The 23852-nt window shown below is 36.5% G+C and overlaps 1 protein-coding gene and 1 long non-coding RNA gene across 13 annotated transcripts in view; both read right to left on the bottom strand.

The window, feature by feature from the left end:
- WDR7 (WD repeat domain 7) overlaps window positions 1-23852 on the bottom strand; it is a 375641-nt gene that overhangs the window by 213754 nt on the left and 138035 nt on the right. The gene's annotated exons all lie outside the window — the stretch shown is intronic.
- LOC146406309 (uncharacterized) lies at window positions 7028-14118 on the bottom strand. Its single transcript, XR_014809255.1, has 2 exons — window positions 9476-14118; window positions 7028-7242 (listed from the first exon to the last, which is right to left on the bottom strand). It is a non-coding gene; the product is annotated as an uncharacterized LOC146406309 (long non-coding RNA).

The following is a 23852-nucleotide window of genomic DNA, read 5'->3' as shown; positions in this document are numbered from 1 at the left end:
ATCTTGACTAGAACTCAATGCCTTCAATCCCATGGCACAAATTATGTTATTTAAATATACTATAAAATAATAGTAAGCGTGCTTAATAAAAAAGGTATAATAGGAGTTCCCGTTGTGGCGAGTGGTTAACGAATCTGACTAGGAACCATGAGGTTGCGGGTTTGATCCCTGGCCTCGCCCAGTGGGTTAAGGATCCGGCGTTGCCATGAGCTGTGGTGTAGGTAGAAGACTCGGCTCAGATCCCACGCTGCTGTGGCTCGGCATAGGCCAGCGGCTACAGCTCCAATTAGACCCCTAGCCTGGGAATCTCCATATGCTGCGGGAGTGGCTCTAGAAAAGGCAAAAAGCCAAAAAAATAAATAAATAAAAATCAAAATAAAAAAGGCGTAATAATGAGATGATTAAAAAAGTAAAGGGGGGAGTTCCCGTCGTGGCGCAGTGGTTAACGAATCCGACTAGGAACCATGAGGTCGCGGGTTCAGTCCCTGCCCTTGCTCAGTGGGTTAACGATCCGGCGTTGCCGTGAGCTGTGGTGTAGGTTGCAGACGCGGCTCGGCTCCTGCGTTGCTGTGGCTCTGGCATAGGCCGGTGGCTACAGCTCCAATTCAACCCCTAGCCTGGGAACCTCCATATGCCGCGGGAGCGGCCCAAGAAATAGCAACAACAACAAAAAAAGACAAAAGACAAAAAAAAAAAAAAGGGGGGGGACTCACACATACAAGAAATAATAATAAAACCTTTAAAAAAAAAAAAAGTAAAGGGGGGGGAGGGATGGACTTGGAGTTTAGGGTTAGTAGATGCAAACTATTGCATCTGGAGAGGATAAGCAATGAGATCATGCTGTATAGCACAGGGAACTATATCTAGTCACTTGTGATGGAGCATGATGGAGGATAATGTGAGAAAAAGAAAGTATATATACGTAAATGTGTGTGTGTGTGTGTGTATGTCACTTTGCCATATAGCAGAAATTGACAGAATACTGTAAATCAACTATAATTGAAAAAAATAAAAATCCTTAAGAAAAAAAAGTAAAAGATACAATAAACAAGAAAAAGTTAATGGGAAAATGTGAGGTACTTAAAAAAACCAAATCCAGATTCACAAAATTTAAAAAAATGAATGCACATTATGTTATACAATACGTATCTATAAATAAATGGGTTCTACCCTGTGAATCAGGAAGAAAACAAGGGAAAAAATGGAATGGAGCAGAAAACAAGTACGAGTAAGTTTGGATAGAGCAGAGAAAGGGAGGAGGCTGGGCTGCGGCAGCAGCGGAGGTAAGACATAGGGCCAAGAAAGGCTATTATGAGATCTTCATGCCATCCAGATTTCTAATTGCTTAGATCACTGCTCACTGTGAGAAAAACAGACAACTTCCCTGATTGTACGCAATACTGTTAATCACTTTAGAAAAACATTTTTTAATGTAAATACAGACTGTTTTTAAAATCAATGAAATAAAACTGCACTTGCCTCTTCCCACCTGTAAAATCAAGTACGTTATTATAAGATTTATTTTTCAAAAGCTTGTAAATTACCTTTAAACAGTTTTTTTTCCCCTATTGGCTAAAAGGATCTGAATAAAATTAATAACATGAACTCAGAAGACTTCAGTGTCATGTGATTAGCTTAACAAAGTTTAAATACTAAATTTTAATAGAATAACATTTAAGAACATTTAAAATGCAACATTTTAACATTGCAATATATAACCATTTGAGTTCATTATATTTTATTATTTTATTGAAGATTAAATGGAAGTGACAGACAATATTCTTAGGACTCAGAAAGAAAAATATATATGAGAATATTTATAAATATTAACAAAAATTATATTTCTCGTTCCCACTGTAATAGACATTTCCAATGAGATTGAAGAACGGATCGAAAAGAATACCAGATATTTTTATTTCATCAGTTTTTTCCGATTGCGGTTTTCCAGTGGTCCAATTAAAGTACACAAGGCAAGGATTTGATGGGTATATTTACTTTGAATAAAGTAAAATTTCACAGTAGGGAAGGGAGGAGGTGCATATCTAGAGCTTATTTTCAGGCAGCAGGCTTGAATTTATTGGAAGCAGATCTCCGCAGTGACTGACCACACTGCTCTGCATTCCCCACAATCCTTATGACAGACAGACGGCCGGCCTCGCATTAATTCACTTCACACCACGTCTATCGATCTGCAGCCGGTTCCCTAGTCTCTCTGCACACATTGCCTGTCTGGCTGCCTACATCCACATCAGCACATACACACAAAGGCCAGAGAAAGATAACCTTTAGCTTTCCATTAAAGACACAGTATCCACTTTTTCCTTCCCCAATAACATCAAAAATATAAAATATAAAAGTGTGGATGTCTCAGGGCAAAGCTTTCCTGTAAGAAATGTTGAGGGTATTTATTCCTAATTCTAAAGAGAGATCATTTCAGTTTATCAACAAGATAGTTTATTAAAAGCCACAAAGCAATCAGGGAAATGAAAAATATAGTTAAAAATGAGCAAACTGTCTTCAGGCCTAGATAAGAATATAAGAATCATTTGGTAACATAAGTTTTAATAGTTATTTTTAAAGAAATGGAATACATTTTTTCCTAGCATTTTGCTATTGTTTTGTAAGAAAACTGTTCTCACATGAAATAGAATTATAAACAATTCTGAAAGCAACAGAAAAAACACATTTACTGAAAAATACACAAGGAACAGAAAGCACAGTTAGGAAGTGTACTATATCAACAGAATATTAACGTAAGAGTATAAAGCTTTATTATTCTTCTTTTCCAACACGAACCTACAAATGATCCATGGTAAAAAATCACACCTAATACTTTTAATTCATTGCATGCACTTTTTCAAAGATTTCTGTTTGATTCGCAGGCTAGGAGCTGACTCAACAGCAATTTTGGTTTCAGAAGACACAATAAAATGAAGATTTATTGTTCAACCTACAACATGTTGAGAAACAAAGGCAAATCTGTCTTGACACAACAACTGTACTAAAGCATCACTTTAGAATGAAAACCTCTGACTGATTTAGAAACCCAAATTATATATCCCAGACCTAAGCAAAGTATATCCTTCTGAATAAGAAAGTACTTTTGAAACCACTTATGGATTTTCTTTTTTGTTGTTGTTGCTAAGATTACCCAGGCAGAGGTTAGACGACCAAGGGTTAACAAAAGAGGTGTACTACATTAATAACTACAGTACACTAAGCATGTTGTTCTTCATAATTACAAAAAAAAAATTGCTTTAGAATCAAAGAAAGGTAAAGTGATAAAGGCTGCTAAAGCTAATGATAGCTTTGAAATAGGGAGTTAAGATTTGGCTCTGGAGTTCCCGTCGTAGCGCAGTGGTTAACGAATCCGACTAGGAACCATGAGGTTGCGGGTTCGGTCCCTGCCCTTGCTCAGTGGGTTCACGATCCGGCGTTGCCGTGAGCTGTGGTGTAGGTTGCAGACGCGGCTCGGATCCCGAGTTGCTGTGGCTCTGGCGTAGGCTGGTGGCTACAGCTCTGATTCAACCCCTAGCCTGGGAACCTCCATATGCCGCAGGAGCGGCCCAAGAAATAGCAACAATAACAACAACAACAACAAAAGACAAAAGACAAAAAAAAAAAAAAAAAAAAGATTTGGCTCTGAATAGAGAGAGGCTGACACTGCCAGTGTGAATAAAGCAAAGCCATGAGAATGAAGAAGACAGGTAACTACGCCAAGTTCCCTCGTTACCTTCAACACTCAAGGAGCACCTGGGCTACCTCATACCGAGCCAGACCCAGGTACTAGCCATACCAGGTACTAGGGCTACACAGGTGAGAGAGACACCCCTAGCTCCCAAGAGGCTCACACGTGAAGGGAGGCCACGGGGACTCACTAACAAGACAGAAGCATGAGAGAACTTAATTTGATTTGTGTTTTAGAAAGAACTCCCCTGAAACAATATAAAGAATGATTTTGGAAGGATTTGAAAATAGAATTGCAATAAGGTCAGTGACTTTCAAACCTTACTCCTTGGAGTTTCCTAGAAGTGCCCAAAGGAGAACAGAAACCTCTTAGCTCCTCATTTTTACCTTTTTATAAGGGGGGGAGGGGCTACAAGCACAACTGTATACAAGTTTTCGTTTGAAGAAAAGATACCGCTTTGTTTCAAATGTTTGAAAACCACTAATCTAGATTTTTAATTTTAAATAAACAGTATAAATGGAGGAAAAATCAACCATTACTTTGGAGGAGGGGGTTGAACATAGGGAAACACAAGGAGGGAAAATTCAACTTTAATATTTTTTTAATTTTAGTGTGGTATAAATTGATTTACAATGTTTCATTAGCTTCACATTTATAGCAAAGTGAATCAGTTATACATATATATGTATCTTTTTTCCCATATAGTTTATTACAGGACACTGACTAGCCCTCTCTGAACTATACAGTAGGTCCTTATTAGTTATAAGTTTTATATATATATATTAATATACCTGTTAATACCACCCTCCCAATTTATCCCTCCCTGCCATGGTTCCCCTTTGGTAACTATAAGTATGATTTCAAAATCTGTGAGTTTGTTTCTCTTTTATAAATAAGTTCTTTGGTATCATTTTAAATTAAATTCCACTATAAGTGATATCATATGATATTTGTCTATCTCTGTCTGACTTGCTTCTCTTAATATGATAATCTCTGGGTCTCTCCAACTTTTTTTAGAATGATGGTTTTGCTAAGTGAAGGAGATAAAAATGAAAAGTAGAAAATACAAGGACTTTATGCTAGAGAAATTTAGATCTATATGGAAAATATAGATTTACAAGTGAAAATACAGTGAGCATCTGAAGAAAAATCAATTACCTGCTTGGGATGGGAGGAAGAAGAGAGCACATGCCCAAAAGAACCTCACGGAAAGGAAATATCTGAGCTGTGTTTTAAAGTATGTGTAAGAATTGGAGTTCCCGTCGTGGTACAGTGGAAACAAATCTGACTAGGAACCATGAGGTTGTGGGTTTGATCCCTGGCCTTACTCAGTGGGTTAAGGATCCGGCATTGTTGTGAGCTGTGGTGTAGGTCACAGACGTGGCTCAGATCTGGTGTTGCTGTGGCTGTGGCCTAGGCTGGCAGCTGTAGCCTGTAGCTCCAATTAGACCCCTAGCCTGGTAACCTCCATATGCCGCAGGCATGGCCCTAAAAAAAAAAAGCAAAAAAAAATTTTTTTAAATACAAGGTACGTATAAGGATTTACCATGGAGTGTCAAAAAGTGAAAAAAACATTCCAAAGAGACAGAACAATATGCATGTATCTATAGAAGTGCACAGAAAAAGCATTAAGAAGCATGTGGACAAGTGAAAATATGGACAGAGGGTTTGCTCTATACTTGCAGACAGTCTCAAAAAAGCAACCAATGAAAAGCAATAACTCCTGGCAACTCAGCAAGCTGCCCTGTATCCTTGTATAGAACCCAATGAAAACAAGACCTGAGACAGTGGTACACTATCTATTAAATTTAATGATGGATATAAATACGAGGAATAGTTGAGCACAACACCTAGGATATAAGCGCTCGATAAACAGCATTATTGGTATCATTAATATTATTAATTTTGGCTTATTTTTATTAAATTATTTGCTTTTTCTCTAGAAGTGGTTTACTACTTTCGGTACCCAATATTCAACTTTTTTTTTTCCTATTTGATTTGATTTGATTTCCAACTTTTTTTCCTCATTTGTCTTTTTAAAAATTTTTATTAAGCATTACTTCCCTCCTTTTAGAACTACATTTACAGACATCTTAAGACATCTATTTATACATAAGCTACTTGAAGCCAAAAACACTTAGAACAAATATTTACATTTTAAAGAACCAATTTATCTTATGATTACTTCTTTTACTGCCAATCACGCGCGCACGCGCACGCACACACACACACACACAGGAAAGCTTCTGACCTCTTAATCTCTTAACACACAATGAATAATTGATTTGAAAATAAAGACACGGGACTCTTGTTTTAATATTATCCTAGTAGATGACATACAATTGGCAGCAATATGCTATAAGATCACACAAAAGGCATCTGTGATATTCCAACAATTTCTCACAGTATGAACTTAGATAAATATTGTGATATGCCGACTTCATTAAGAATATTGAGTTCTTCTACAGATAACCAGAAAAACATTTGGATGGATGAAACCCACAAAAAGTATTAAGTACAGATAGTAAATGAGATAAAACTCGTTAAGATGCGTAAGTATGTATAGTAAGTTAATGACCTGGAAGATATGCTGTATGTTAAAAAGGCTGAAACAAGAAAGAATGATACTTATAAAATGATGGAAAAATCAAGGCATGATATAAGTGGAAAGCTGTAACACATCTTCATGACCTTGGGTTTGCCAAAGAGTTTTTAGATGACTAAAAGCATGAGTCATGAGAGATAAAACTGACAAACTGAACTTTACCACAATTTGAAACCTTTATTCTGTAAATAATACTGTTAAGAAAATGAAAGACAAGCCAAAGATTCAAAGAAAATACGTGAAAAAATTATATATCCATTAAAGGATATGGACACAGTATGTACAAAGAACTCTAAGACCCAGCAATAAGAAAACAAGTAACCCAAAAGAAAAAGGAAAAATGAGCAAAAGACCTAAACTGACATTTCACCAAAGAAGAAATATGGACAGCAAATAATCATGTGAAAATATGCTCGACATGACTAGCCATTAGGGAAATGCAAATTAAAATCACAAGGAGATACTGCTACACATGTCTTAGAATGCCTAAAATTAAAAAGAAAGAAAGAAAGAAAGAAGGAAAGCAAGCAAGCGAGCAAGAAAGCCTAACTATATCAAATGCTGGTAAGGATACAGAATAACAGGAAATAGCATTCACTGCTGGCAGAAATGTAAAACACTGCAGCTACTTTGTAAACAGTTTGGCAGGGTTGTTTTTTTTTTTTTTTTCCATAATTACAGTCACACTTATCAAATGGCCTAGCAATCTGGTACAGCTATAAAATGGAATATTATTTAGCAATAAAAAGAAATGAGGAGTTCCCGTCGTGGCGCAGTGGTTAACGAATCTGACTAGGAACCATGAGGTTGCGGGTTCGGTCCCTGCCCTTGCTCAGTGGGTTAACCATCCGGCGTTGCCGTGAGCTGTGGTGTAGGTTGCAGACGCGGCTCGGATCCTGCGTTGCTGTGGCTCTGGCGTAGGCCAGTGGCTACAGCTCCGATTCAACCCCTAGCCTGGGAACCTCCATATGCCACAGGAGCGGCCCAAGAAATAGCAACAACAACAACAACAACAACAACAACAACAAAAAAGACAAAAAGACAAAAAACAAACAAAAAAAAGAAATGAAATACTGATTCATGGAACAATACAGATCAACTTTAAATATATTTTGCAAAGTGAAAGAAACCAAACCCAAAGACGACATGTTGTATAACTCTTATTTATGCAGAATTTGGGGAAAGGCAAAACTGCAAGGATGTAAAATCAACAGGTGGTTGTTAAGGATTGGTGGGGATGGGACTGATTACTAAGGGGCCAAAAAGGAAATTCCCAAAGTGTTGAAAATGTTTCATGTGTTACTGGTGTAGATACCTGAGTCTTTCCATGTGTCAAAACTCAAAAGCCTACATACCCAAAGAGTAAACTATATTGCATGTAAATTTTTTAAAACAATAATAATGAATTTACTAGAAGGTCAGGCAACCCAGAATGAACTGCAGACTGTGACAAAAGAATACAGCTACGTTATAAGTGTATGACATGACATACATTGAAGGGTGTTAAGAAAAAAAGGAGTTGACCTAAGTAACTTAGGAAAATAGGCCAAAACACTGCTTACCATAAAGCTAAAGACAAAAAGAACTGTACACAAATACTGTGTTCTAGTTGGTAAATTGGTTTTTCACAGAGGTATGCGTTAGCAATTCTAAATTACTTTTTTATGTCTACTAGGGTTGAAAAAACAAGTAAATCTATTACGGATCATGAGTGTCAGGTTTCTCACAATCAGAGAAAGAAATTACACATAAGCAAAGGGGGAAGACTTGAGTGAATCCTGTGATGATGGATTAAAACATGATATCTCAGGATCAATTCATACCTATTTTAATATGGAGACATAGCAGTTACAGAAATAATCATTATAGATACCTGAGTATACAGGGGTTAGCATCCACATATATTATGTCCTACTTCTATCCAGTTAGAGGACCTAGAAGCAGTACAAATCCCAATAGCAATAAGCATACCTGGCACCCAGATCTTAGTTTCTATACCTCCACTAAAGGCATGGCCACGCTCCTTGAGAAATGACTGTTCTTAGGAGCAGAAAAATAAAAGATGAGTAGGGAGCATGTTCTATGGCAGAAAATAAGATGATGCTTAAAAAAAAAAAAAGTAGGATCATATTGAAATTACAGTGGAATCAACCGAAAAGAGCTCCCTATGGTCAGTGTTAGAATAATCTGAACAACAGATTGGCTTTATAAAAGTTCTACTCCTCAGTTAAATGCCTCTAAGGGCGTGGTGTTGGGTCATTTGGGACAAAAAATAAGTTCTTGGAACTTAGCCCTGAGGATATCAAAATGCAGTCTTTAGTATACATATTTATTTTTATGAAGATTGTGTTGCTTCATTACCACAATGAGACACAAATCATGTCTCACAGTGTAAATATATATTCATACATGGAATATGAAGAAAGAAGTAAAATACTAAACCTCAAAGGAAACTAAGTAAGCAGATGCATGAAATATATTTACTTCAGCCTGGAAACATGACAAAATGGCATCACACTGCTGAAAATATAAACATTCATGCACTGTAACGAGCACAATGCATCTACAGAAGCACATCATTATTCCACAACATTACACTGATTAAACCTCACAATTCATTTTAAAGACTATTCATATCTAACCAATGATTTAGAGGAGGATGGAAAGTTGAATTAACTAAGAGAACACCAATCATTGCCTCTGGCAGAGCTTTTAAAGAATTAACTTGCAAACAAAGTTATTAAAAGAGTGAAAAATGAGTCCAGATGAGTACTAAGATAGCAAAGACACTACAGCGTTTGGAAAATGTAAGCTTTCATTTTTTTAACTCAATTCCACCAAAACCAAAATTTTAAATATGTTTTTAAATTATGTATCCACTCTTAGATTAGACGTTACATTTTTCCCCCTAGTCTGGCAGCAGAGGATTGTTGGGGTGTGGGGAAGCACCAGGAAAGGAATTACGGAATCATTAAAAATAGACTATCAGGAGTTCCCGTCGTGGCGCAGTGGTTAACGAATCCGACTAGGAACCATGAGGTTGCGGGTTCGGTCCCTGCCCTTGCTCAGTGGGTTAACGATCCGGCGTTGCCGTGAGCTGTGGTGTAGGTTGCAGACGCGGCTCAGATCCCGAGTTGTTGTTGCTGTGGCGTAGGCCGGCGGCTACAGCTCCGATTTGACACCTAGCCTGGGAACCTCCATATGCCGCGGGAGCGGCCCAAGAAATAGCAAAAAGACCAAAAAAATAAAATAAAAATAAAAATAAAAAAATAAAAAAAAAATCACTCGGAAGACAATTTATTAAAAAAAAAAAAAAATAGACTATCAGAGTTTCCCGTCACGGCACAGTGGTTAACGAATCCAACTAGGAACCATGAGGTTGTGGGTTCGATCCATGGCCTTGCTCAGTGGGTTAAGGATCCGGCGTTGCTGTGAGCTGTGGCGTAGGTTGGAGACAGGGCTCAGATCCCGAGTTGCTGTGGCTCTGGCATAGGCCGGCAGCTACAGCTCCAATTGGACCCCTAGCCTGGGAACCTCCATATGCTGCAGGAGCAGCCCTAGAAAAGGCAAAAAGACAAAAACTAATAATAAATAAATAAATAAATAAGTAAAAATAAAAACAGACTATCAGGAGTTCCCATTGTGGCACAGTGGAAACGAATCTGACTAGTATCCATGAGGATGCAGGTTTGATTCCTGGCCTTGCTCAGTGGGTCAGGGATCCAGCATTGCCATGAGCTGTGATGTAGGTCACAGACGTGGCTTGGATCCCACATTGCTGTGGCTGTGGTATAGGAGGGCAACTACAGCTCCGATTTGACCCCTAGCCTGGAACCTCCCTATGCTGCAGATGCAGCCCTATAAAGCAAAAAATATATTAAAAAAATAAACTATCATTAAAGAAACTTAAGATTAACAAAAAGCAGGTCAACTACTTTTACAGAGAATGCTAACAATAAACAACTGTGCTTTAAAGAGGTTAATGAATGATTCCAATCCACTTGGTATCAAGAATCCAAAATATCTGGTTTTGCAACCACTCCACTTCCACCATTAATCTCCCCTGGAGTGTTCCACAGCACATCTTAAAAAATATGTTTAATTCTTTCATCATTAGTAGGTATATATCCACATGTTACCAGGATGGCTTACATATTCTTTTCAAATATTCCTTACTTACAATAACACTGACAAAAATAAAAAGGGGGCCAACGTGTAAAAATGCAGAATGTCAGGTATATACCAAGCATTTTTCTAAGAAGTGCTTTACATATTAATACTTCATTAAGTGTTATATGAAACATATGTACAACTATACTATGAATATTTTAGTGCTTTCAGTTCTAACTTTCACAGGCACCTGAAATAGGGCCAGCAATGCTATAATAATTTTTTGAGCATTTGTAATAAGTATTAAAGAAAAATCACAGATTTGATGAATAAAAAAGTAGAACCAAGGTATGTGACATAAAGAACAAAAATATGTGATCTCAATTAATGTTTAAGATATTGTCATCCGGTTCCATTTATCCTTCTTATTTATTTACATTGCATAAAGAGAGATCCTACATTTAAATAAAATTATAATGGATTTATATAGTTCAAACTACTCTAACCTTAAAAAAAGTTTTAATATTGCCTTCTGAATACATGTCTTGGACATTAAGTCCCTGGCATTTCCACATCACTGTGATTATCTTTCAGCTATTGACATGTCACTGCCCTTGGCCCTGCTGGGCACTCCCATAGTTTTGTACAATCTCTGCAATAGCTCTTTCCACACTTTTCTACTGCTCATTTGATTAGCTGCCTTCCTAATGACATAGACAATAAGCTCCATGAAGACAGGGACCACAGCTGTCTTAGGCATCACTATATTCCCCAAGGCACACAGCTATGTTTATTTAGCACTTAATAAATAGCTGCTAAGGATTTCCCATTGTGGCTCAGGGGGTTAAGAATCCAACATAGTGTCCATGAGGATACAGGCCTCGTTCAGTGAGTTAAGGATCCGGCACTGTTGCAAGCTGCAGCATATATCGCAGATGCAGTTCAGATTCCACGATGCTATGGCTGTGGCATAGGCCTGAAGCTGTATCTCTGATTCAGCCTCTAGTCTGGAATTTCCATATGCCACGGGGTGGCTGTAGAAAGGAAAAAAAATTTTAAAAAGCTGCTGAATGAGCGAGGGAAAGAAGGAAGAAGATCAAAAATAGGCTGTGATATAAAGACTGATGAAGACAGCTTCTTAAAGTTTTTTTTTAATCTTTTATTATATAAATATGCAGAACATTCATAAAGGAAGTTTCAGCATATGTCTATGTATGGTATCTATTTTATGCACTCTTATTAACAATCAAATATAAGGTACATATTAAGGAAACTTTTTCTTAAAAGAAACAGAAAATACTATGTACAAAAGAAAACTAGATGATTTAATTTTATAAAAATATCATTGAAAAATTTATCTACTCAACTGATAGATCATCCTCAATCATGTAAGCGTACACATATAATCTCATAAATGTAACTGGAGAAAAGGCAGCAAATTTACTGTTTCTAATTACTGTAGTCCAGAGTTTCTTAACTTCATCATTACTGATGATACTTTGTGTTGGATACACCACTAGATGCCACTATCATAGCGTCTCCCAGATGGAATAAACAAAAATGGCTCCAGGTGTTGCCAAATGTGAGGGTGAGGAGGAGTCACAATTGCTCTGGATTAAGAAGCCCTGCTCTAGTGTAATGATTCTCAAATTCCCAGTGGAAACCTCCAACTCAGGTGAAGCAAGATGAGAATTTTATCCAAAGGGATTCTATCAACATCCACTTGCCCTCCCCCACCCTATAATCACTATTATTGATAGAAATGTGCTGTTCCACACCAGGGCTGATTGAGATGCTTTCTCCAGACAGTGATTATTATCTCGTTATGATTAAATTTTCTACTAGCAAAATAAAATTGGAGTTCCTGCTGTGGTGCAAAGGGATCGGTGGCGTCTCTGCAGCACCAGGACACAAGTTTGATCCTTGGCCTGGCACAGTGGGTTAAAGGATTTGGCATTGCCACAGCTGTGGAGTAGGTCACAATGGTGGCTCAGATCTGATCCCTGACACAGGAACTCCATATACTGCAGGCTGGCCAAAAAAGAAAAATAGATCAAATCAAATCATTATTATCTTTTGACAATAAAATGCTTTTAACAAAAGAAATACTATAGTCTTTAATCCATTAATAAATCATCAATCATCATACAATAGATCATAGAAACACTTCCAAAATTAGCATATAGTTCCCTAGGAGAGTTATATACAAGAAAAGTGATGGCAGTGACAAAAAGTGGTAGAAAAAAACAGAAAAAAAGAGAACAAACATGATGATGATAGGTTTGAAGTAGCTACAAACATGCAAGTGGAGAGGGAGACCACTGAATTAAATGGGATATCTTTTTTTTTTAATATCTAGAATCTAGAACAATGTCATACTACTCTGAGTATGTGTACAATACAATTCAGTCAAATGATTTAATGTTGCTTTATGTTGTAGCTGGCATATTTTGAGACAGATTGATAGATGTTTATTATGCTGAATCCATAAGTTAGGATTGTTTCTTTGGGAGTAGGGAAAATCTATTATTCTAATGAAGAGATATAATACCTTGAGAATGATTACCAACAAGGTAAAGAAACTTGAAATTAAAATATTTTAATGGGAGTTCCCGTCGTGGCGCAGTGGTTAATGAATCCGACTAGGAACCATGAGGTTGCAGGTTCAGTCCCTGCCCTTGCTCAGTGGGTTAAGGATCCAGCGTTGCCGTGAGCTGTGGTGTAGGTTGCAGACGCGGCTCGGATTCCGCGTTGCTGTGGCTCTGGCATAGGCCGGGGGCTGCAGCTCTGATTCAAGCCCTAGCCTGAGAACCTCCATATGCTGCGGGGAGAGGCCCAAAGAAATAGCAAAAAAAAAAATATTTTAATGAATTTAGTCTTCAATTAGAATTAACTGCTTCTTCTCCTTTTTCTGTGTATCCTATTTATATCAGTTGTATGTCAATATTTTAAAAACTGTATGGAACTAATCAAATACCAATCAGAGAATGAATCCCTAAATTTTCCATTTATCTCCAATAAACTACTAGATGATGATTGTTCTCTACTGCATATGAGATTCCATTATTAAGGTTCAAACAAAAGGAAAGGTCTTCAATCCTTACAGTATAATCACAGTTTGATTTCTTTCCTCTTTCTATAATTGAAAAATAAGAACACAAACAAAATAAAACAAACAAACAAAAAAAAAACCACTTCAAATTAATTTAAGAACTATAGGAGAGGCGTTCCCGTCATGGCTAGGGGGCGAATTAACTTAACTGGTATCCATGAGGACATGGGTTCAATCCCTGGCCTCGCTCAGTGGGTTAAGGATCTGGCATTCCTGTGAGCTGTGGTGTGGGCTGCAGACAAGGCTCAGATCTTGCAGTGCTGTGGCTGTGGTGTAAGCCAGCAGCTACAGCTCTGATTTGGCCCCTAGTCTGGGAACCTCCATATGCCCTTTTTTTAGGCCCTCAAAAACAGACAAAAAGACCAAAAGAAAAAGAACACCACAGGAGAAAATGTGGAGATGATCTTGATTTTGATTTCCTCATCTTTCCTTTTACTTTCCTTCCATTTCATGCATTACTTTGTAGATCACTCATTAATACATTTTAATCTAACACAGCTAAGGAAAGTATAAAAATACTTCTCACATTGCAAGGATTTAGTAAGTCTTTAATTTTTTTCTTCTTTTGTATTAAACATAATTACTGAGACAAAGCTATCCTCCTGCAAACTTGATGAAAGATGACAAATTAGATGATCCTATCTCATTTTTTTAATTGTAAAACACTATTAATTTTAGTGAAATTTAAATTTTAGAAATAATAGCATACTTCAAGTAAAATCCCACCACACTACCAATATAGAAATCTTTCTCTACAAGCTAAGTTTTTGTTGAGTTTTCTAAAAAGGATGAATTTAAAATCCACAGTCTTGTACAAACATAATCAGTAGTACCTGTGATTCAAGGTACTCCATGTTTAAATGAAAAATAAGTAGGTTTACTTCCTCAATGTCATGAGACCACTTGAGCAGGGAGAAGGGAGAGTGAGATGGTGAAATAAATCTTCAAATGCAGATGGAAAAGACAGATATTCTTCCAGAAGTCCCTCCATAATCTGAGGAAGAGACTCCACTCCCAATGGCATTATGGGCATAGGGATCCTATAATTCCCACCAACCGGGAGAACCATGGGAGGCAGATTATACCTGCTTAGAAGATATACCAATATATCACATATCCTATAATCTTTTTGATTCTGGTTATAAATATACACAATGAGTGAGCCATACTGTATAGTTTGAATTGCTAACTAAAAAATTTTACTTTTGAAATAAAAAACCTCATTATTATACAATAAAATCTTATTTATAGTCACAGTCCCTATTTAACATTATGTTGGAGGTAATAGCTAATACGATTGTGTAGCAGAAAGCAGTCAGAGGTTTAGTAGTTGAAATAGAAGTGTTACCTCTGTGTTACAGTGTTACACTGTCTCTATGTCAAATGATATGATTGTGTCTATCTGAAAAACCCCAGATATCAATGAAAAAACTTCTAAAATAGTAAGAAATTTTTATAAGTATCAGGTTATATAACTAACAAAATCAATAGCAATCAATAGCATTCATATATGTAAACAAAAACCAGTTGAATGTTACAATGGAAGAACAATAAAATTAACTACTAGAATTACTAATTTGGAGTAACAACTCCAAAACTATGTAATGAAAATTTTAAGTCTCCTGAGCAACAAAAAAAGTAAACCAGAATAAAAAACCTTCTATATTCTTGGATATAAATCCAATTTTATTAAAAATCAGTTCTCCCTAAGTTCATTTATAAATGAAATCCCATAGAAAATGCCATCAGGGAGTTCCCTTCGTTGCCCAGCAGAAATGAATCCAACTAGGAACCATGAGGTTGTGGGTTCAATCCCTGGCCTCGCTCAATGGGTTAAGGATCCAGCGTTGCCATGAGCTGTGGCATAGGTCATAGATGCAGCTCAGATCCCACATTGCTGTGGCTGTGGCACAGGCTGGCAGCTGTAGCTCCGATTCAACCCCTAGCCTGGGAACCTCCATATGCCATGGGTACAGCCTTAAAAAAGTAAAAAGAAAAAGAAAAGAAGAAGAAGAAGAAGAAAATGCCATCAGGTTTTTTCCCCTCTTAGAGCTAAACTACTTGGATGTAAAGTTCAGCCAGAACAGCTAGGAGAAGCCTCAAAAAGAGGGGCTTAAACAGAATTAGTATAAATGTTAAAATAAGAATTAACTACTGGCCAATGGAACAGAATAGAAAATAGATAAAAATACATATAGAAACTTAATATATATACTAAGTGCTTTGGAGATAAACAACCATATGGAAAAAAATAATATCCATTCTTTACACACCTAAGCAGGAACATTTCCAATTGTCATGAAAGGAAAAAACATGGAAATGATAGAAAGTATGGGGAATTTCAACAGCAAAAGAAATCTCTACCATTTTGACACTAAATCCTGAAACTATAAGAAAAGGGTCAATAAAATGGGTTTTGAGGGGAAAGAAACACTATAAGCAAAGTAAAAAAGAAAAATAACAAACCAGGAAATATTTAAACTGTATAATCATAAAGGTTTAATCCAACAACCCCATATAAAGTGAGCCAGAGGTATGAACCATTTACTTTAAAAGAAATACAAAAGACACCTACTTATAAAAAGATGCTAAATTTATTCTTATCAAGAAAAACACAAAATAGGACAACACTGACATTTCATTTCTCACCTATGAGAGTCACAAAATTCTAAAAGCATGACAGTATACTCTTTTGGAAATGATGCAGAGAAACAGGCCCTCAAACACAATGTTGTTGAGAAGGCAAAATGGCATGAACCCTATGGCAAAGAACTTAGCAATATCTAACAAAAGATTAGACATACATTTATCCTTGGACTCCGCAATCTCACCTCTCGGAATATATCCAAGATACACTATCAAAATTGAAAAGAAATATGCACAAGTCTATTTATTTCAGCTCTACCCATAATATCGGAAACTGGAAACAACACAAATGTCCATCTGTCCATCAGTTGGAAACCTGTTGAATAACACATGGTCTACCCACAAAATGGAACACTACACAACCAATTTAAAAAATGGGAGCAGACAAAATGCAGAGTATTTCAGACAATATACTTAAAGCTCCTACTCTGCCAGCAGTCTACTAGATATAAGCTACTATAAAGCTCTATAGAGAACACAGCCATTTGCTGGAGAAGTAGAACACATCCTCAGGTGGCCATACAGAACTGTAAGAGTTATATAGAAACTGAAAATCGTTCTGCATGATAACAAAATTTAGGAATTTCTGTCCATTTATCAAGGGAGAGTTTGTAACTCTGCACTGTATCATTGTGTGTGGGAGAAAGTGGGGGAGAATCACTAGTTAGAGCAAGAAGCATTTGGGGAACAGATGGTTAACTAGTTTTCAATTGCACTAGATAGAATCTCAGAAGACAAAAGAAGAACATGAGGGTTTGAATGCAGACATAATGATTTTTCTCTCTCTCACACACACAAAGATTTAAACTACCTCAAGAAACTAGTTAATATTTTTTAATCTGTTTTATATATTGGGACTCTGGTTAAGAGTTCGCACATGAGTTCACTACCTAAAAGGTTTTAAAAAAGCACAGATTGGTTCATTCCTCTCCTTTTACATATAAAGAAACTGTGAAATAGATAAGGAAATGCAGAAGCTTAGCAGCCTCTCTGGGGTAACAGCTAGCACATGGTGCCAGACCTTCAGATACCCCTCTTTCCACTGGACTTTCCAACCAATAATCTGGTTCAGTCAATTCACTGCTTATGCATCATTGGAAAAAGTCTTTATTGTATTTTTCTCCCTAATTAATGTTATCTGATTGAGAAACTACAAATCGAATGAGGAGAGAGAGTAATGTTTAGGAGAATCACCTCTTGAAACTCATCCCCCCCCCCGTCTCTCACTCTACCTTTTGAGAATCACTATGCTCGACTCTTTTCTCCACAGGAATGGACAGTGATAAAATGGAATGAGAAAGGCTTCTAGTCCCAGGTGCCCATCCAACTTCAATATGGGAAAAACTTGGGATTGTCTCAGAATCCTGATCATACCTTAATATATGCTGCACCCAAGACAATGTGGTCACTTTCAATTCTATGTTATGCAAAGCACCATGACACTTTAAGGCTATAAATGACCAATCCTCTACCCATCACCCAGCCTCAAAGATTTCTAGTTTAGTTCCTCTGATTTTGATATTATTTGTTTCGAAGAGTCACTTTGGGGGGGGGGGGTAGGAAGCAAAAGTCAAAACAAAACAAAACCTGAGTAAGATCTGCTGGACATCCCTCAGAAGAGTAAAGTAAGTCTTCTTTACTTCATGCCTAAGACAGAAAAGTGCCTCCAAAATAAGTTAAATTTATGTCTCTGTATCCATAAGCTATGCCAGTATTTGTTTAATAATGTTTATTAGAGGGATGTAATGTCATTGTATTTCTTAAAATCAGTGGGAATATTCAATTATTAAGACCCATCCTTCCTCTTCCATTTCCACTCCCCAAAGCTGAGTATTCTTTAGTCCAAGTACATTTCAAATGTAAGCCTGTCTCATCATTATTTTCTAGTAAAATGTAAAGTCCTTTCATAAGGATCGCAAAAAAGAACTGTGATTACAGCACTGACATTAACTGTAGAAAACAATTTTTAAAAACAAAAAGGCAATAAAATAGGTGTTTGTGGTTGTTTTCATCTCCAAATCAAGCGAGAAAAATCTTTTCAAGTGATGAGTAAGTTTTATAGAACAAACACAGAAAATATGTACAGAAAAATTACAAAAATACTAAGTACTGTTACAGATGACTGGATTGGCATTTAACAGGCTGAAAGAAACCAGATCAATCTCAATCTTGCTGGGGTCAATTCGGGTGCTCAAACCAATAAAACAAATTTTTTTCTTTTTGTTTGTGTACTAGAAGTGCTAAAATATTAACCAAGTCTGCAAATGTCATGCACAAGGAAACCATTTATAAATATTAAAACACATCTAAAATACTTATTTGTTTCAAAATCTGTTTAAAAAATAGATAGTGGATGTAATAAATTGCTAGGACAATAATACTAAAGAAAAATGAGATACAAAATATAATTATTCCCCCAAAAAAGCAGGGAGCAGGGAGGAGAATGAATTAGGAAAAAATATTTTAGCATAATTTGATCATTTTAACCTCAGAATTTATAAACAACACTGGAAAAAAAACCTACCATTTGCTGTTATAATATAAATATTACAAGTAAAATAGGTTCATATACTTTTCTTATAATAACTTTAAATGACTGTTTTTCTTCCAAACTCTAAGATCTATTCTGTCACATGCAGATCATAACATGGCTTTGAACTAAAATATTAAAATGATGCAATTATATATGAGCCAGTCAATATAAACTGATAATAAAATTAGAATTATGGTATAAAACTATAAATGTCTAACTTCCCATCAAAATTGGACTTAAAGCATGTTAAACAGGACTCTTAGTATCTGTCCTAAAATAATCTGCACTAGAATCAAAGATTTATATTCAAAAGCTTACTAGACGCTTGTTCTACTACAAAGACATGTTCCAGTATTCACGTGCAGTGTTTTGTAAAGTACTTTATTTCCATTAGCATTATACATTTTTGTTCTTCAGCAAATCAGCAAGAGACTAATGGCACAAATCAATATCATACTCTTCATAGCAACTAATATTAGGTCATTTGTTATAGCAAAGGCCACTAGATCCTCAGCTAACGGTATACCAGGCATTTTAATTTGAACACCATTTTTTTTAAAACAGTGTGTCACAGGTTGAATGACTTTTTCTTTTATAAGTATTCTGAATGGGTTGAAGTACCTTCAGCTTCTTCAAGCAGGTGGTAAGTGTACAAACACCCCTGTGAAAGCCAGCCATGCCTCCTAGGGGCCTTGCCACCAACTACAATTCTACCAGAGTTAATTTCTGCATCAAGGCAGGGAGAGAATGGAAGATTTGTGAAAGAGGAAAAGAAGGGAGCATGGGAAATAACTAAAATTATTTCAAAGCCTTTCCAGAAGCTTTTCCACGGGAGCCAACTGATAACCAGTGTTCCCTGAGTGGAATGAGAAGAAGCAGGCAAGGAGCCCTACACTTGATGGAAGCCCCTCAATTCCTCACTCTTCAACAAGGAACAAGTGCTACCCTCCTTGTTTTGTTTCACGAGGTAGAAAACTCTCGGGGCTCCTGATGATGACCTGAAGCCAGACTGCTGGCCATACTGCTATTGTACCTCTTCCGCAGAGGACTCACGCTTAAGCCCACCCAGTTCCTAACCTCCAGCTTTACTTAGTAACAGAGTTTTCTATTTATTATTCAGAAGTCAAGTCTACATTACCAGTTGATCCAGAAAGGCTTTCATTTTTAATTTACCACTTACATGTTAATTTCCAAAACTTGCTAAAAGGATATAGGAAAATTACAAAAATACTTAATATCACTTCAAAAAACTTGAGGCACATGAAACTAAAGGATATTTCTTTAGACAGCTGTGACCAATCAAGAAGAAATTTCACTGGTATTAGGTTGATAGCTACATATAGAGAAGTAGAACCATTTAATGCTGTTAAAATATGTAATCGGTCTAAAGTGCTTAAAATTAAGCTCAATAGCTCTGGTACACTGGAAGAAAAAAAGAGGAACAAATCCCTTAGGTCCCAACAAAACATTGCAAACAGACACATTACAACTACAGTATGCTTCACGTAATACAGTTTGTCTTAAGACAAACCCTTTCTGCCTCACAATACGGAAATTCCCACAGAACATCAAGTGCTTTTCGTGTACACCACTTAGTCATAATTTAATACTTTCCCTTTCTAATAACAATGTACAGCCATTTCCAACTAGCCATGTGAACACCGTAAAACAACTGTTAGAGAACCTTCTAATGAAACCTCATGCTTTAATTTCAGCTCTTTCACAGAACAGGCATTAATTACAAAGGGGTCTTTTTAAAATTACCAGCTCTTCATGACCAACTGAATGATTTTTCCCTTTCTCTCCTCAGTTTTAATTAGAATATTTTTCCCCACAAGATACATACAATCCGAAAGCCACCAAAGACCTGAGAAAGTAGTCAAGTAAGCAGAAAGTGAGGCGCTAACAGGGACCCCATGAAGAGCTTATGCTAAAGTGTGGGGATCTTCCCCCCCCCCCCTCAGGGAGAACCTGGTCTTAGCCAATTTACTCTCATTTTAAATTTAACCAAAATAAGTTTGGTGACTGGCTTTCTAGACAAATCAGAACATGGAAATGGTACATTAGAAATCAGGGTAGGAGCTACTAGGAGTGAGAAAAACAGCCCAACAGCCATAAAAATTGGTAATAATCACTAGGCAATCAGAAGAGGAAAAAGAAAAAAATCATTTAAAAAAAGACAATATGAAATGCAAGCGGCATAGCAATCTGAGTACTTTTATATTTCAGATAAACAAGTCCACTCTCTTCAATAAACAAATGGTTTATTTAGCTTGGGCCAAAACAACAACTCTGGCTACTGAGGATGTTCAATAAGCCAGAGTCATTCTGAAATATTTCAACACAAAGGGTTAAATTTCTTTTTTTAGAATCTTGAGCATCCAGTGATTTTTAAACCCTCAGTTACCTGGAAAATCGTCCCCAAGAAGACTGTCAGGACTCCAAATAACTGAGGCATATATAAAAAAGAAGTAAGAAATGCTGTGTAATTTAAGGCCTTTTAAGAAGAGGGGAAAAGTGGGGGGATTCACTTAAATCATATTTATCAAACCCCTTCCTATCTTTTCCGCAGTCCTCTCCCCACCAGCAAATCCTGAAAACATCTGCCTACCAAAGAATGTGCTAATATTTAAATTATTTTTACTAGCTACAATAGAGTTTTCCACTACCTCTATAATATATAATTCCATCTTACCTTCTTGTATATTGTTGGTCCATCCACATTTGTGCTCAGAATGACCACTACTTTATAATCATCAGAAAAGTGACTTCAATTCCGGGTTAAAATAGGTACTATAGTGTGGCTTGTTGAAAGTCAAACCCAAAACATTTACTAGGAGTGTCTTTCACTGAACAAAGAAATCCTATTCTGTTTCCAAGGGGGATAAAAAGACAAGGCTAACCCTGGACCTTAACACAAAAGGAAGCTAAAAAGGCAGGGACTCGATAAGAACAAAGGATTGTTCTTTCTGATGACATCAATACATATTAAACACGATGTTACACATCCTTTTATCAATATCTGAGGTGATAAATTTGCAAATTAATACTACACTGGCCATAACTGCATAAAATTACAATAGCACCCTCTTTAGAAAAGATTTTGATTTATATAATGGTAGTAACTTTTATGTGTTTAATGTTTCTGAAATTAAAGGAGATGAGCCTCTGTGAACAAGCAGAACACAAGGTACAAGAAATAATTACGCTTGTGACCTCATGCCCTATAAGGTCACTGCATCACAGGCCAAAGGAAATCAGGAACCATCAGCATTTACCTCAGAGTAGTCACTGCCCAGAATGAAGGGCAAGTGTGGGTGTATTTCATAAACTAGCAGGTGCTTGACCTCATAAAAAAGTCAATTATCAAAATGCTACATGTAGAAAGTCACAAGTAAAAAATATATAAAACTGGGTTCTGCAAAATAGCTTCCCTTCAAAATAAATCTGAGATAACATAATATTTTCTTCACCCACATCATAATGCAATAGTTTCACAAAAGAACATTAATCCATCCTTAGTAAGAATAATCAGTCAATTTTCTAAAAATATTTTGGAACATAAAAGTGAGTATAAATACATGCTGAAGAGTGAACTCAGAAAATATCTACAATATTTATTTTAGTCACTGTCACAAGACTCTATGCATACTTATAATTCCAGTCCTGCTACCGGAATAAGAATCACAATGTACTTGTCCTTAAATTTTCTATCAGAACTTAGGCATCAAAAGTTTACATCCTGTCTGCATTTTTAAGGGATAAAATGTTCCCTAACAGGTTCAAGAACAGAGTTCCATTATCAGAAACAAAATTCTCATGTCACTCAATTAGGACTTGGTTTTTACAAAAACTTGTGGACGTGATTTTCAGTTAAGGCAGAATGTTGCTCCTTTTGCCTCTCCAGTAATTTCTGGACCACCAGAATCCCTGGGCAATATAAATTAAAGTGAATGCTGAGACAGTGACATAAAAGAGAACAAAATGATAGAAACCAATATGGGGAAGGGAAGGGACAGCCAATCAACATTCACTATGTGTATTATGTACTGTGTGTGCTATACCCTCTATAAAAAATTTCTACTTTAATGCTCTCAACAATCCTCAGAAAAGTAACTGGCTTCTGACCCACTGCTTTCCTTAAGCTCTCAGACAAACCTATGTAAGGCTCTTATTGCATAATGTACCTAAATAAAATTCTAGAAGGTCTCGTCAGTAACGACCAGTCAGTTGACTTGAAATGTCACCTTAGCTCAGCTCAATCGCCTACGGACTCTGAACTCAGAGACAGTAACTACCCACCTTAAGTTACTACCCTCAGACTCCAGATCTCTAAGAGGAAGGGCTATCACAATCCATCAGTCCAGTATGGCTTTCTACTCTTCAGGTAAAAGCATTTTCTCGGTTTTAGACAAATATCTATAAAAGGAACCCTTAGACCAAGCTTAGTCATAACTTGGGCTCTGCCAGTATTACTTTCGCAATTAATGTGTATTTTTTATGCTTACATGATTAAATTATAAGAAAATATCTAATGTATGGTGTATTTACCAGATGTATTACTTAATATTTTACCTATTATAGTGACTAAAAAGATTATATGCTAGAAAGAGGTTTTAAGTTTCTAAAAGAATGCTTTCACTTGCCACAATAATCATCTCCTCAAACACTAACAACAATGGTAGGAGCAATTTCACTACAAGCACGTTTATGGCAGGTGTGGGCTGTCCACCAGCTGGCTCCATAACCTTTTGATCCCTTCGGACAGCAAATCTGTTCAACAGCCCTATGTGGTCATTCCTCATTTGTTGTACGCTTTCTTCTCCTTTCACACATTCAGCATCCCTACTCCTTTAGCTTGACATCTTTTTATTAAAACAGAAAGCTCTCAGTAAAGCAAACTAAAACTAATTTTACACTCACTCAGTGTAAAAGTTCCAGAATACATTAATATATTACAGCAAGAGTTGTTAGTGTGAGACATTCTAGTTACAAGTAGAACGCATATTTGTGGGGTTTTTTTTGCTAAAAATACAATTTTACAGTACATGATAAGATTAAAATTTTAAGTAAGCCATCATTCAGTTAATTTATGAAGTGTTCTAGGATATTATTACTAAATACCAAAGACTTGACTTTACATAAATGGAAAAGATTA

Source organism: Sus scrofa, chromosome 1 (assembly GCF_054392235.1).
Source record: "Sus scrofa isolate SSC_HxYL_T2T_F1_AM1 chromosome 1, Sscrofa_HxYL_maternal_Yorkshire_Landrace_v2.0, whole genome shotgun sequence".
NCBI classification, from domain to species: domain Eukaryota; kingdom Metazoa; phylum Chordata; class Mammalia; order Artiodactyla; family Suidae; genus Sus; species Sus scrofa.
This window is presented reverse-complemented; position numbering and strand designations above follow the sequence as displayed.